Source organism: Dipodomys spectabilis, unplaced genomic scaffold, assembly GCF_019054845.1.
Source record: "Dipodomys spectabilis isolate Male_0828 unplaced genomic scaffold, ASM1905484v1 ptg000063l, whole genome shotgun sequence".
Taxonomy (NCBI): domain Eukaryota; kingdom Metazoa; phylum Chordata; class Mammalia; order Rodentia; family Heteromyidae; genus Dipodomys; species Dipodomys spectabilis.
In genome coordinates this window covers 993,381-1,002,802 of record NW_024870740.1, presented here as the reverse complement: position 1 = coordinate 1,002,802, position 9,422 = coordinate 993,381, and positions in this window count along the sequence as shown.

The following is a 9,422-nucleotide window of genomic DNA, read 5'->3' as shown; positions in this document are numbered from 1 at the left end:
TTGACTCCTCCTTTGTTTCCTCTTCCTATCCCTTCCCATCTCCCTCCCCCCATACCCTCTCCTCCCCCAGCCAAAGTTGTAAATTTCATTTTTTGACATAAGGACTTGTACATCTCATTGTTGCAATGGGTCCACCTGTATCCCTATTTAAACGATTTGTTTTTTCCCTTCCCCTCCCCAAATTATACCAACATCAAATACAGTAAAAGCAGGGGTTATACCGTGGGGGAGGGACATACAAAGCAACAAAGAAATCATCTTGAAATGTCAACTATCACTCATTAGAAGAGCAAGATACTCTACTCATAGATATCTACTCAAAAGTAATGAGAACACACATGACCTCTTGAACACAAAAGTGCTTAACAGCTTTGTTGACACTATTAAAAGCTAGAAACTACCCAAATGTTCATCTAATCTTGTGTTATATAAGTATCATCTGAGTCTTCATGAGACTCTTGAGTTTATAACTGGCAAATTTAGGATTTAAATCCATGTCTAACTTAATTCCTACTATCTCAATATTGTCTTCCTTCCTTATACAAATAGTCTATGTTACGTTAAACAGTAGTAGTGATCTTTAAGTATATGAATATTCCACACTGAGAAATATTATTACAAGGGAGTTCATCTCAGTATCATATAGTTTTAGACTGCTAAATAAAGTCTACAGATAAATGTGTGAAATGAGAGAAAAAAAGGGAAGGGCTGAATAAAAAGAAGCAAAGAAAACTGAGATATGTTAATTAGGGACTTCAAGCAAAAAGGGTATTACTAAAATATCAATGTCTTGAATCTTTCACTTGGAAAATCTATTGAATTTGGGATTCATGTTTCATTGTGAGCACTTTTAGATGGTTCCCTTTGACCTATAAGATTGCCTCTCAACATGAGTTGCAGCCACAAATGTCAGGCAGAGTTGCTTGTGTAAAAGTGCACTTCTCAGTTCCATCCCAGAAGCAAACAATCAAGTGTTATGAACTTTGGCTAATTAGCCTGTATTTCAGAAAGCAGTTCATGTGGATGCACTAATTATATGCATGCCACTAAGCTACAGGCTGAAACACAAATCCTTGGAGTGGAATTTGAGATCCTTAAGACTCTGGCCCCTTGTCTCTCATATGCTTCCCCTGTCTTCTACTGTCTTTCCCGTTCATTTTTCATTATTTATGTATTTATTTGTTGATTCTTTATCCCATATTCACTATGTATTCTCCTAAGATAAAAGTATTTAAACTTTCTGTTTTTATCAGTAATCATTTTATCAGCAATCGTACACAAACTTTAGGGTTCTTAATAATCAGGGCCAGGTCTTCTGGCATGTGTTTATAATTCCAATATGTGAGATATAAAAGAAGGAAGATGGAAATTTCTTTAAACTTTTGTTTGTGGGTTGTACTCTACTACTGGAATCACCTCCAGTCCAGATGGAATATCATGGACTCTTTTTAATTTTTAGTTTTTGCCCCAGCTGTTTTAAAACCACACAGAAGGATTTAAACTAAACTTAGGACTACAGGCCTAAGCCAACAGGACCTAGGAAGATTCAATTTTTAAAAAATATTTTTTGTAAAGATACTATACAGAGGGGTTTCAGTAAGGTAATGAGTACATTTCCTATCAAGCATTGTTACCCCCTCCTTTGTTTTTCTCCTACTGTCCCTTTCCTCCCTAACTTCTGCCGCCTACGGCACAGTTGTAAAGTTCATTTTCAATATACTGTTTTGTACATCACATTGTTACAATGGGTCAACCTGTATCCTTGTTTCAGCATTTTGTTATTTCCCTTCTCCTCCCCAAATTAGAAAAATGTATATACAAGATGCAGGGCACCGATATCAAATACAGTGACAACAGGGGTTATACCATAGCAGGAAGAACATACAAAAGAAACCAAAAAAAAAAAAAATCACATAGTACATTAAAAACAATAGTAACAAAGGAAAAACCTCTGTGTCCATATCTTGGGGTTCATTTCACTTAGCATCATCTTATACAGTCATATGTACACAGCTTTTGACCTTTTCTACTTGTCTGGTAAGATTTTCCTAGATATTGCAAATAAGGGAAACCATGGGACCTATGTTTCTTGGGGTCGGGCTTACTTCACTTAATATGATTTTTTCCAAATCCTTCCATTTCCTAACAAATGGGGCAATGTCATTCTTTCTGATGGAGGCATAGAACTTTTTTAAAAAAATTTTTTTAAAAATTTTTAAAAAGTGTGAGAGTTAGGAGACTTGTTTTAATCTTCTGCCTGCAGATAATAAAATTTACTATCAGCATTTGTTTGAGAGGTTTTCCTCTAGTACATATTTTTGACTCATTCATCAGAAATGAGATGGCTGTAGCTTTATTTCTGGATCATCTATTCTGTTTTATTGGTTTTTATATATGTACCAGTACCATAGTATGGTATAATTTTTAAAATGAAAAACTAAGAGTGGAAGACATGAGAATGTATATATCTTCTTTGTGGGAAAAGACTAAGTTTATAGTTTTGAGGATCATCTACCACAATTAATAATGGGAAAAGGAAAAGGAGACATGAAGACAACATAGAAAAAGAAGTCAGAGAACAAGAGAGAGAACTAAAATAGAAAGGAATTTTTGAGGTAAGCAGGATTAGGTAAAAATTGCCATAGTAACAATAACAAATAATATAAATGCAATAAATTATCATTATTATTATAGCAAATTCCAAATACTACAGAAAGGATAAATGACATCATCTTCCACACTGCCAACATATCCTTTTGCCTAGAACATGAGAAAATTTTATTCCTAAATATCCTGTAGCTTGTTAGTATCTTCAAACTTATGCTAAAATATAGATCCACGACATATATGCTCCAGCAAAAATTTTAGAGACTTACTAATTCCTAGCATTGTTTTCAGTCTTTCAATTTTTATACTAATTAGATAATTCTCATAAAAATTTCATTACATGGCATCTTGTTTAAAGAGCTCTAGCCTCAGGGTGTATGTTTACTTGAACTTACTCAAAGCTCATTGTATTCAAATAGCCATATGCACAGAAAATTTGTCAGTAACAAACCAGCAGCAATTAATAAAGACACCTTGCCTGATGAGGCTTTGTCAATCCTGAATACAGCAATTCTCTGCTGCATCTTCAGGGGCTACCTTTCAGTAGAACACAGTGTACAGAGAGTATGGACTCATCTGACTCAGTGTGACCTCATTAGTCTCCCTGACGTGCCTGTCAGAGGTAGTTTATGTTGAAGTCAGTGGTGCAATCTTCTGAGAAGTTCCATTTGCACAGGTTGTTTCAAAGTGGAGGGAGAGGCCCTAACAATGTTTTCACACAGCTATACAGTGTGTAGCTAAGGGATTTAAACTATAACTGAGTTGAAACACTGCAGTTTTATTCTCCTCTATCACACTCCCTTTCCCATCAGAGTTTGGCCCAGTTCCTATGAGTAGTTTTGAAGTTACACTAAGGGTAGCTGAGTTGAAAAGGTATTTAGTTTAGGTACGGTGGGTTGTATGTAAAAGAACAAAAATTGAAGTTTTCCCAAAGCTCACAGAAACAATAAAAAATTAAATAAATTACCAAAATTGGCTTGTGAAGTCCAAAATTTTCTTGCATGTCAATATGGCTGGTTTATTGCTTTCACTGAAACTATCACAAAACTATTTTTTCACTGAAAATATCTCAAAATTATTATTGTATAAAACATTTATCTAAAAATATGAAGCCAAAACAAAGGTTGTAAGATTTTATTGAACAATTAATTACCAAAATATTATGTTATTTTACTAGATTTTTGTCATTTTGTGACATCTGAATTTATGTATGTATATATTTGTCTATTTTTATTTGTTTATACTGGTCCTACAGTTTGAACTCAAGGCCTGGATACTCTCCCTGAGATTTTGTACTCAAAATTTCCACTCTACCAACTTGTGCCACAGCTCCACTTTTACCTTTTTAGTGGCTAAATGGAGATAAAAGTCCCTCACACTTTTCTTGCCCAGGCTGGCTTTGAATTGCAATCCCCAAATATCAGCCTCCTGGGTAGCTAAGACTATAGGCATGAATCACCAGTGCCCAGCTTAAATATTTCCTTTTATTCCAGATAGGACTCACTTTGTACTTAACTTGACAGTCATAATTTTGTCAACTTTGTTTTATATAGGTCAATCAAATATCACAAGCCTCAAGCTCCACCAATACTAGGCTGGCACCCAATGACCATACAGAAAACACTCAGTAAATATTTGCTGAATACTCTAATAAATGAATTCAATGTTAATGTTTTTGCATTATGTACTTAGGGCATTCTTCTCTGTTGCAGGACTTTACATATAAAAAAATTCAAAGGCAATAACTATGGAAACCACTGGTGCTTCCTTTTTCCAAAATCAGTGCTTCACAGTATTACTCTGCTTTAAAAATCACTTAAGATTTAGGTCAAGATGAAGTAACCACATTATGAGCTCTGAGGGGAAAAGAAAACAGGGGAAATCGTCAAGTGTTTTCCATGTATGTGTGTGGCAGAGGTTAGGCCAGAATACCTAGATTTTCCTTCTCAGGCTATTATCCAGCAGCTAACTATTGCTGCTTCAAAAAAATAAAATGAAATATAGTAATAATTCAAAAAATATGTGACAGTCTAGTGAATCCCGAATGATTGCTGGAAGAGTAAGCAAAGGAACTAGCAAGTAAAAAGATGCTTGTATCAATCTAATAGTTTTGACTACTTGGTTTCCTTATTGATAAGAAAAACAAGGCAAACAAACATACAAAAAAAAAAAAAACAACCCCAGAGAAGAGACTTTTTCTCTCAGAATGTTTACTCAGATGAGATAAAATGTGCCTACTTTTTGACCCCCAGTCCTGGAGCTTGAACTCAAGGCCTGGGCACTGTCTCTGAGCTTCTTTTGCTCAAGGCTAGCACTCTACTACTTGAGCCACAGCATCACTTCTGGCGTTTTCTGTGTATGTGGTACTGAGGAATTGAACCCAGAGCTTGATGCTTTCTAGGCAAGAACTTGCCACTAAACCACATTCCTAGCCTGCCTCCATTTTTTTTCTGCCTCACATCTTGCTTTGACCTATCTATTAGTATCTATCTTAGTCAGTATTATGTTTACCTTAATGCTTTTTGTTTCTCATTAGGAAAAAGAAAGAATATGAAATAGTCATTAGAATACCTCCATTGTCCCAACAGAATAGAACCCAATGAAAGAGTCATGATGGGACTTTGAACCCAGCTTGGATATGGAGAAAAAAAAATGCTAGTCTTTGCTATAGAATACTTACAATTCATGACACAAGAATTGGCATAAATACTTCAGAAATTCTGCATGAGGTAATAATGGTCAATAGAACCTTTTGCCTAATCAGAGATATTAATTTGCCTCAATTACTTCAGAAAGTTCATAACCAGGTAGAACCTTTCTTTTATCACAGGTCAGTTCCCAAGGAATGAAATAAATAACCTAGCTTCTCTGATAACTAACATTTTCCTACATATCTAATATTTTAGGGAAGTAGAAATAATGGTTATAGTTATACTGAATGCCTCATCTCATGGAAAAAAGTTGGTTAATCAAACCAATAAGTTCTACTTAATAAGTGATTTCAGAACAATGTTTTGCTTTTAGTAATACCAATAACATATTTGTACTAAAAAGTTTCTGAGGACTTCATAAGACAACAAATCTGAAAGCTTTTAGCTAAATAGTGAAACCACCAAAGGCAATCAACTACTACTTATAGTTCAAGAAAATTAATTTTTTTAAAGAAATGCTTAACAATACAAAACTATTGATACCATAAATATCACGTGCATAACATTCAAAGGACAAATGAGGGAAGCCATGGAGCCTATGTTTCTTTGTTTCTGGCTTACTTCACCTACCTCCACCTTTCTGATGGAAGTATGGAATTCCATTGTGTATATATACCACATTTTCTTAATCCATTTATCTACTGAGGGGCATCTGATTGGCTCCATATCTTAGCTATGGTAAATAATACTGCAGTGAACATAGTTGTGCTGGTAACTTTAATGTGGCCTTATTTGTGATCATTTAGGTAAATGCCCAGGAGTGGAATTGCTAGATCATAGGAGAGTTCTATGTTTAGTCTTTGGAAGAACTTCCATTTGCTATCCAGAGTGGCTGAACCAGTTTACATTCCCACCAACAGTGTAATAGCTCTACCTCTTGGCCACTTTCCCACCAGCAAATACCATTATTCATTTTCTTGATAATGACCATTCTAACTAGGGTGAGGTAGAATCTCAATGTAGTTTTGATTTGCATTTCCTTTATGGCCAGAGATGTTGAATATTTCTTCAAGTGTTTACTGGCTATTCTTATTTCCTTTCCAGAGAAGTCTCTTTATAATTTTTTAGCCCACTCATTAATAGGGTGGTTGTTTCTTTGAGGATTTGTTATTGGGGGTTTATTTTTTTTAGCTCTAGGTATATTTTTGATATGAGGCCCTTGTCTGTTGTATATGTCTAGGATAGTCCTAGGATCATAATAGCTCAATAGCTATGTACATATGAATATATAAAAATGATACTAATTGAAATGAACTCCAAGATATGGAAACAAGAGCTTTTGTTTTATTTTATTTTTAACATACAGTGTGAATTTATTTCTTTTTTCTTTCATTTTTTCCTCCCTTTGTTTTATCTCTTGTTGTCACTGTTTTGATTTTGGTACCCTGTGTCTTGAATATGTGTTTATTTGATTTGAGGAAGGGAAAGGGAATAATAAAATAGTGAGATAAAGGACAAGGGTAAACCAATGTAACAATGACACTCATAAGACACATTGTTTGAAATGAACTTTATAGCGGGGGTGGGGGGATAGGGGGGAGGGAAAGTGGGAGAAAACAAGGGAGGGGGTAACAATGTTCGACAAGAAATGTACTCATTACCTTACTTATGTAGCTGTAACCCTTCTGTACATCACCTTTACAACAAAATAAAATAAAATTTTAAAAAATTCAAAGGACAAAAATCGGGGACTGGTGGCTCATGTCTGTAATCCTAGCTACTAAGGAGGCTGAGATCTGAGGATCCCAGTTCAAAGTCAACCTGGACAAAAAAAGTCCCTGTGAGTCTCTTATCTCCAATAAACCATTCAAAAACCAGAAATGATTTGTGGTTAAAGGGGTACAGCACTAGCCTTGAGCATAAAAAGACCTCAAGGGCAGCTCACAGGCCTTGAGTGCAAGCCCTACAACCGACCAAGGAAAAAAATTTAAAAAACATTCAAGATAAAATCAAGCCTGGCACCAGTGGCTCATGCCTCTGAGATCTGAGGATTGGGGTTCAAAGCCAGCCCAGGCAGGAAAGTCTGTGAGACTCTTATTTCCAATAAGCCACTAGACAACCAGAAGTGATGCTGTGGCTCAAGCAGTACAGGACTCACTTTGAGCTGAAGAAAGCAGGGACAGCACCTAGGCCCAAAGTCCAAGCCCCACAACTGACAAAAATAAAAATAAAATAAAAATAAAAATAAAAAATCAAGAATACTTTTGATTCTAAATTATCAGAAATAAAACTAGCTTTCCATGTCACTGCAGTACATTTTTTTCTATTTCCTCTCCCTCTCCTTTTAGAACTTCTTTTATTTTCTACAGTATTGATTGTTGTATGATACTCACATCTTATACTTACCTCAAGTGGATTTCCAAACCCATGCTGAATAATAAGAGGAAACAAGAAAAACAAACAAGATATCCTAACTTCTAACTGGATTCAAAAAAACAAATAGGAATAAGAAACTCTGAGGATGAATTTTTCATATAATGTATGAGTAATAGTGAGAAACCTAATGAGCATGAGTGGTAATATTTCATTCCAATATCAATTCACATTGACACTTTTAAGTCATTTGTAAATTAAAATTTGGTCCAAAATTTGTTTAAGACACTCTGAGTTATCTGTCTTCCAGAAATCAACAAGCTAGTGATATACCTGGAGCACTCTTAAGGACCTCGCACAGACATACCCAAACACCTGGTAGCCTTCTTGTTTTCTGTACTGACAACAGTATAGCCTAAAGCAGATCCTTGTCCCATGACCAGCATTGTTAACTAAGGTCTTTAAATGAGTACCATCTGCTTAGAGGCCACACCGGCTCTACAACTTAACGGATCCCTGGTATTAGGAACCATCAGTCATGGATTCCACTGTAGACCTCACACCAGACACCGGACCCAGTCACAGCATCACCCTTAAACAAACGGAGATCTTTAAATTCCTGAAAGAAATTCAAAACAATCTCATTCAATGAAATATAAGAGTACATTAAAAATAAAAACAAGTAAAAATAATTTATAAACAAAATGATAATTCTAGAGAAGAAATTTAAATTACAGACAAAAAAAAAACAAGAGAAATCCTAGAGATAAAAGAATAGTGTGAGATAAGGAAGACATTGTCTAAAAAGTACCGTACTGCTCCTTAGGAAATGTACTCATTACCTTGCTCATGTAACTGTAACCCCTCTATACAGTATTTTTACAATAAAAACATACAAAAAGTACTGTATTCTTTATCTGACTTAGATAACTGTAACTCCTCTTTATATCACTTTTATCAGAATAATAAAACAATTATATATAGAGAGAGTAATAAAGAAGTAATAAAAATTCAAATAAAGAAGTTATAAAAATTCAACTGAGAACTCCAACTGAAGTCTTGATCACATGGGACAACAACAAAACCAATGAACATAAACAGGTTGATTGACACTAGTCAGGTAGAGGAACAGAAAGAAAAAGGAATTGGAAAAATTTATACAGGACCTATCAAACATAAAATTGTGAACAATGAACATGTAGGAAGTTTAGATGGAGAAGAGAGTCAGAGGAAAGGGGAACATCTATTAAAAGAAATCATAACTGAAAAGCTCCCAAATTTTGGGAGTTAATATGGGCACCCAAGTCTATGAAATCAAAGGACCTGAAGTAAAATTAAGCCAAAAGGATTGTGAAACACAATTAAATTGTCAAAGTCAAAGCCAATTTTGAAAGCAAAAGAAATGGAAGACAATATGAACAAATAAATCTTTGTAATATTCAGTGGTTATCTCAGAGGAAATGCAGAGGCAGGAGGGAGTTGAACATTATGTTTAAAATACTGAAAGGCAAAAGGAAAAACTACCAACTAAAGATACTATACTTGAGAAATCTCTCCAAAGATGATGGGGAGCTAAATGAATTCCAAGATAAACAAAACCCAGGGGAGTTTATTATCACTGGATATGCTTGTCAGGGACTAAAGAAAGAGGAAATTCAGAGATGTTGGTCAAAGGGTGCAACTTTCATTAACAAATAAATAACATCTAGTACCTAGTACTTTGCATGATGACCATAGTTAGTAATACTATGGTGTATACTTGAAATTTCATTAGATTATATGGTTTTTTAC